The 7,490-nt window shown below is 44.0% G+C and overlaps 1 pseudogene; it reads right to left on the reverse strand.

The window, feature by feature from the left end:
* Window positions 1-234: 234 nt before the first annotated feature.
* LOC110283894 lies at window positions 235-4,871 on the reverse strand (annotated as a pseudogene).
* Window positions 4,872-7,490: the final 2,619 nt, after the last annotated feature.

Below are 7,490 nucleotides of genomic sequence, written 5' to 3' on the forward strand. Positions count from 1 at the left end.
TGAACTTTCTTTCCTTTTTATACAGATTCAGTAGTATTTAAGCAAACAATAGAAATGTTTGCAATCCCAGCACAGTAAGAAATAAGACCTCTTCTTTTTTTTCATATTGGCAAAACAAAATTTATAAAAAAAAACCTGTCACCTCCAACTTTTCGGAAGATGTCACAGTTTATGTCCTCTTATTTCTTCATCACACCACCACATCTGTTGTCTTTAACAGGTCAGTTAGGTTCATGGACCCTTAGGAACACTGGGTCCACACCACCTCAAGACAACAGAACAGCTTTCTTCAGCTTTGCTATTTCCAACTCTAGATTACTTCGCATGGCCTTCTCTTCTTCTAATTCTTTTTTTTTTTTAAAGATTTATTTATTGATTATATGTAAGTACACTGTAGCTGTCTTCAGACATTCCAGAAGAGGGAGTCAGATCTTGTTACGGATGGTTGTGAGCCACCATGTGGTTGCTGGGATTTGAACTCCAGACCTTCGGAAGAGCAGTCGGGTGCTCTTACCCACTGAGCCATCTCACCAGCCCTCTTCTTCTAATTCTTTGTGTAGCTTTTCCAGTTCTTTCCCCATGATCCTTTTTCAGTGCATCTACAATACACAATAATTCAATAATCTGGGCTCTAAGTTCGTCCATGGAATTTTTTTCCACCATCATCTGCTTCTGCTTTAGCTTTGAGTTATAACGAAGTTAGGAAAGCAGCTGTATTTACTTTAGAAGCACTTGAAGGTGTTGAAAGAGATGGCTTTGAAGAATAGCTTGCATCCTTTTTAAACTCCAAAGGCTTTAGGTTGCCACTATCATCTTCTTTTGGTAGCTTCAAGGCTTTTTCTGGGCTTTGGGTTGGAGGATGTCCACCACCATTGAAGCGACCAGGCAATCATCTTCCAGGCATCTTGGGTCTATTAGCAGTGAGATGTAACAAGTTCTCTGAGGAAGCTATGTCATCAAATATTATATCATGTGTTTCTTTTGAGTTCCTGGCTACAAAGGCATCAAGGTCTACTGATTTTGGTCTAACTGGCAGTTGTTCAGGATCTAGCTTTGGTTTTGATACCGGCTCAGTATCAATCTTTGAAGAAATTGTAGAAACTTCTCCGTTAATTTTGGCTGCTGGAGGTGGAGGAGGGACTGGCTTTTCTGGCCACTTTGGGTTCACTGTTCCAGGCAGCCTCAGTAAGTTAGTGGCTTTGGTGGGTGGAGTGGGCTTTTCGGGTGGACCTGAGGAGCAGCTGGTTTAGAAGGTTTCTGTTCTAGCAGTGATTTGTCATCTTTTCCTTCAGCCTTTAGAGGAAAAGCTTTCTTCTCTGCGACTAACAGGTCAGGCTTTGGAGCTGCAAAAGGTCCCTTTTGCAGGAGGAGGTGGTTTCTTTGGTTTTGCACGCCTTTAATCCCAGCACTCAGGAGGCAGAGGCAGGCGGATTTCTGAGTTCAAGGCCAGCCTGGTCTACAGAGTGAGTTCCAGGACAGCCAGGGTTATACAGAGAAACCCTGTCTCGAAAAACAAAAAACAAAACAAAACAAAACAAAAAAAAGGTCTTTATCTAGTTTACTTATCTGAACAGCAAAGTTATCTGGAAGTAACACTCCTTCTTTACCGTTCAGTTCACCCTTCCACCAGCCTGCTTCTCCAGTCTCCTTACTTATCAAATGGATAATCTCCCCTTCTCTAAATGTAAGTTCATCTTCATTGGTTTCTGCATAAGGAAATAATGTTCTACAATATTCTTTAGCTTTAATCTTGCCATCAATGTCTGGCTTTGTTACCTCCACATTCTGAGTTCTAGATCCCAGTGACTGTAGGATTAAAGGCTTTTCTGTTTTGTTTGTTTGTTTGTTTGTTTGTTTTTTCCTCTCCTCTGTTTCACTACTGGAAGTTCTTGTCCTAAGTTTCACAGAGCCTTCTTTAATGATGTCTCCAAATCCAATTCCTCGGATTTTCTTTGGCTGTGCAACTGATCCCGGAGCAGGTTCACTCCCATTCCCCAGAGATGGCAACGGTGAGGTAGGGCCAGTGAAAGGAACTTCTGATTCCTCCTGAGCGTTGTGAGTTTCACCATCCTCTGTGAACTCTAATTCTTTCACAAAGTTTGAGGGAAACAGTCCTAGCTTATTGTTCAGGGTTCCACTCCACCAGCCTTCTTCTACCTCTTCAATGACGTCAGTGACATTCCCCACGATCAATTCCAGTTCGTCCTCATTTTGTGGAGAGTAGTCAAAAAGAACTTTACACTGATGCGTTTTTGTCTTCTTCTTAAAATAGCTTTGGTTTGTGGTTGTGGCTGAATTCCTCCGGCTGGAAGTCCATACGTGCTGATTCGCTGTACAAGACTTGCTACATTTTCTTGCCTTTCCCGTTTGATGGGCAAATTGTCATCCTTGGGTTCTGTCTCTCGCTTAACTTCCTTAACAAAATTGTCAGGGAACATCCCTCGTCTCCCATTTAGTTCTCCTTCTAGCCATCCTTCTTCCTGTAGTTTTTTTTTTTTTTTTTCACATTTCTGATGATTTCCCCAACTCGGATAATTAACTCATCATCATGTACAGCATCATAGTCATACTCCACAATAATAGTCAACCATACTGTGGCTCTGGCCTCGGCCGCAGCCCGGGGAAGGTGGGGGAGGGGGGCGGGGGGGGGGGTGGGGGAGCGGGGTCCGCGCCTGCGCACAGGGCGCACTCAGCCAAGCTCCCGGGCGGCTTCTGCTCGCCGCTGGCTGAGGCACTCGGCGGGGTCTCGCACGGTCAGCCCGCACCCGCTCCCTCGGAGGCAGAGCGCGCCAGGCTCGAGAAGGCGGTGGCAAGCCACGGGGCCCGGTGTGAAGAGAGTCGGGGACCGGCTGGGGCGAAGTCTCGCGTGAACCCAAACTTTGAATAGAAGAATGTACAACTGAAGAAGCCCCAGAAAATAGTGTGTGTGTGTGTGTGTGTGTGTGTGTGTGTGTGTGTGTGTACAAATAAATTAAAAACACAGTTTGAGCAGTAGTTATTTTCAGCAGTTCCAAATTGCTCATGCTTTTTAAGTGGCCCCGATAGTCCTTGCCCTAAAGTCTGGAATCCTTGACAGGAGCAAGTTCAGGCAAACCGTTGAGGTTTTTCTGACCCTGAGCCATCTGCTTGTTCAATTGTATGTTTATGTAGCACAGGCTGGTAGGCCCTCAGGCTAACAATGAGCCTCCATACTTGCCCCCCCCCCCATGTACCTCCAGGATCCTTCTTTATATACCTGCTGCTATAACCTCCCTTTCATTGTGAGGAGGAGAGGGATTTCTGCCGCATGGCTTCCCTCACCATTGGGTGAACTTGGCTCATCCTCAGTGTGTTCACCAAGTGTGGAGGACTGGAGCGCAGCCTCTAAGTCCCACCAACTGCTTGTCCGGGATCATTAGGAACTGTGAGCTTGGGTGGTGTCATTTTTTAGAGAGTAGAGAGGTTTTGGATCCATGTAGGGCTCCTTTTCAATCAACATAGAACTTTCTGGCTGGGGATATCACTTGGTGGTAGAAGGTGTGCTTAGCAGCTTCATCTGTAGCACCTAAACAGATCCCTGGGCTCTATCCCTGGCCATACATGCCTGTCATGTCAGCATATGCAAGGTAGAGGCAGGAAAATCAGGAATTTGAGGCCATCCTTGGCTACATAATGAGTTTGAGGCCAATCTAGGCTATGAGACCCTGTCTTGGGGAAAAGATAAAGCCAGGTAAATCCTAGCAATTTGAATACAGATGCAGGAGGATCAGGAGTTCATGACCATCTGCAGCTGTAGTAGTGACTTGGAGGCTAGCCTGGGCTACATGACACCCCAACTCAAAGAAACCAAACCAAATGTATTAAAACAAAACTTCACATCAAGTTGTTGTTGTTGTTGTTGTTTTCCATAAATGATAAATTGGGTCAGACTTTTTGAGGAATTCTCCATGGGATTAGCATTTCTTTGTGGCCACTGCTGGATGAGTATGCATTTGCAAGTACCAGATAAAGTGGTGTGGGATAAGAAAGAGAGGAGAGTGACAGCTCCTAGTCCTGAGTGTCAGCTTCATCTCTCTCAGAGCTGCTCATTTGTCCCAAGTGGGTTGTTTGTCTGTCTTTAGTAGGCGGTTCCATGTAGGAAACATGTAAAATGGCACAGAAGCCTTATGAAACATCCAAGCATAGCCCAATCTGCTGAGGGAGCAGGGGTTGAAGTGGGAAGGAGATAATTTGCAAGACTTGAAGAGTTAGCTATCAACTACATTGTCTGCTTTTTCTCTTTAAAACTGTCTGCCCAAGTGACTGTTCTGAGTGTGAAGAGATACCTCGAGTAAGGCAACTTATAAAAGAAAGCATTTAATTGGGGGTTTGCTTACAGTTTCAGAGTGTCAGTCCATGACCATCATGACCAGAAGTAGATAGACTTGGTCCTGGAGGAGCAGTAACTGAGAGATCTAAATACCCACAAGTTGAAGGGAGGAAAAAAGGGAGAAAGGGAGGGAGAGAGGAAGAGAGAGAGAGGGAGGGAGAAAGAGAGAGAGAGAGAGAGAGAGAGAGAGAGAGAGAGAGAGAGAGAGAGAGAGAGAGATGGATGGCGTGGGCTTTTGAAATGCCAAAGTCCACCCCCAGTGACAATCTCCTCCAACAAAGCCACACCTCTTCCAAGGCCACACCTCTTCTAAGGCCACACCTCTTAATCCTTCCCAAAGGTTTCCACCAACTGTGGGATATGAATGCCACATGGGAATAGATGCAGTGGGAAAGTGAGCTCCCTAGAGACAGCCTACCACCTTACTTAGCTGTAATGGGTGCATTCTGGTGAGGCACAGCCCCAGAGACTTTGTCCCGGGATTGTTTCTTGCTTGTTTCTTGCTGCTGATGTACTTTCTCATGTTTGTCATTGCCAAACTCCTCATTTATTTGTCTCAGTGTGAGTGGACACCAGAAGACCCTCACTGCCTATAGCCTAGTGTGATTACTTCCTTCGTGATAGCCCACCCTATTGGGCACATTTCCTGCAGATCAACATGAAGGTGAACTTTCATGAATTAATGCTGTTGAGATGAATTAATGACTTGATAGAATTCCTAATTTGATTCAAATAATTTTAAGAAGAAAATTTAAGGAGATGGTTTTAGTTGTTTTGCTATAAAGATATAATAAAGTTAGAATCGAGACTAGAGTGTGCTGCTTCCTCATAGAATAGTAAGTAAAGGTGCAAAACAAGGAAAACAAGGAGCTTTCATAAACTGTGCTAAGAAGAGAATCAGGCTTGGGACAGATGTGTGGTCAAGGAAAAACATTCATTCTAGGTCAGGTCCAAGGATGAGAGGCCATAGGTGTGTGCTATGATAAAGCAAGGCCCTGTGAAACTGTTGCTTTGAACTTATAATGAGCTTATAGAATGAAATGCAGCTTTGAACTTACTATGGACATCTATCTGTAACTCCCTTTTGCACAACATTTTATCTATGAGCTAATTTTTTTCTCACATAGAGAATTTTTTTTCTAAAAAGGTATGAAAAGGCCGAGAGAAGAAATAAAGTGTGGCTGTTGGGGCTCTACTCCATCCACCAAATGTGTATATGTGTAATATGTGTAATGTCTGTTTGTCTATATGTATGTATCTATATATCTGCATACACGCATATATGGGTATATGTGTGTGTGTGTGTGTGACTTTCTCCCCATCCTCTTCTTTCTCACCTGCCTCTTAAGAGTTAAAAGAGTTCAAAGCTTTCTGCAGTTCGATCCTGCTGGCTCCAGATAATTAACTTTTTTTCAGTCTACAGTACTGACCCTGTAAATCACCTGTGCTGTTGAGGGGGATAGGGTTGGTGGAGTGGGAGGGGAAGGGAGCTGGAAGGTGTGAGTGAGGGATGGAAAGTGGTAGGGGTAGGGGTGGTGCATTGGTTGCTATTAGCATAGACTCCATTGCCAATGTCACACCTCACTGCCTGCCTCAGTTTACCCTGTGGTGTCAAAGCTGACCTTTGACAGTGGGACAACATTTAAATAAATGAGCTTATAGGGTCCATTCTAATTAAAATGATCACACTGTTGTTTACAGGACATATTAAAATACCAACTTTCAGACAGTTCCATAGAAAAGTATTCAGCTTGCTGGGTGGTGGTGGCGCACACCTTTGACCCCAGCACTCGGGAGGCAGAGACAGGCAGATCTCTGTGAGTTTGAGTCCAGCCTGGTCTACAAAGTAAGTTCCAGGACAGCCAGGACTACACAAATAAACCCTGTCTCAAAAAAGGAGAGGAGGGGAAGGAATCCTTAAAAGTCTCCATTAGATTTTTCATTTTTGTGGCTTACATAAAATTATAATTAAATACATTGGATAATTACATCAAAGTTATTGTTCAAAGTGTTATTGTCCAAATTTATAACAATAAGATTTGTTAATTTAGGCATCAGTTAATCCAATATGTATTTATGTTATGTGTGAGGGCATAACATTTAAATAGAGAATGAGGAGGCAGAATGGGAGATGTAGTTTAGGCTTGCCCTGTGTGCATAAAATCTTGGACTCCATCCCCAGCAAAGTATAAAAAAAGTGTGGTGCATGGTGGTATGGCGGTACACTGTGGTTGTGTGCATTTGTAATCCCAGCACTCATAAGTTGGAGGTAGCATTCTTCACAACTTTTCCTTTATGGCACTGAGGTCTAACCCCACTCATTTAGACAGTCAGTGGTATAAGTTACTGTTTCTAGAATTTCCCTTGTTGGGTAAAAATTCTAGTTCAAGTTCTGTGCACTCAGGCTATCTATGTCCGAGCATCCCAGAGGCCAGGCTGATGTATGGGCAAATCACACTGCTTCATTCAAAGCCTACTCATAAATAAAGCCACTGATACACCCCTATAATCCCAGCACTCTAAAGGCAGAGGCAAGAGGATCATGAGTTCAAGTCCAGCTTGGGCTATATATTGAGTTCCAGGTCAGCCTAGACTACACAGTGAAGTCCTGTCACAAAACTACAAATCCAGACAACATAAAGCTCCATCCACTTATGATGTAAGAATGGCGTACATTTTCCTAGCAGCTGCTGAGATCTGAGATCTGTTTCTTCTTTGAAATGCACGAGGATGTTCTACAGTCAGGGATAGGGTAGGTATGGTACTGGTCCCAGCTAGGGAGGATTCTCTGTGGCAGTAATAAGTCTGAGCCATTAATGGCCTAGTGCCTCAGATGTGTTCAACCTGTAGCCTTTGAGCCACGTGAACACAGCCCAATACAAATGGTAAGTGTATTTGAAACACTGTGAGTTTTTTACTGAAATCAGCTGTAGAGTTTCTGAGCACAGAGCCTGTAGATGACATCACACTGCTCCATGGGTCCTGGAGGAAGCATGGGCCTTTCTTCATAGGATGGTGACATCACTAGGTGCTTTTATTGTCTTCAATAGCCCACAAAGGACGCGTAGATGAGATCCTAGTGAGGGAAACTGCTAAATAAGTCCCAGAGAAAGAAAAAGAGGACCCTTTCCTGTGCGTGAAT

The sequence above is a fragment of the Mus caroli genome, chromosome 17 (genome assembly GCF_900094665.2).
Source record: "Mus caroli chromosome 17, CAROLI_EIJ_v1.1, whole genome shotgun sequence".
In the NCBI taxonomy this organism is placed as follows: domain Eukaryota; kingdom Metazoa; phylum Chordata; class Mammalia; order Rodentia; family Muridae; genus Mus; species Mus caroli.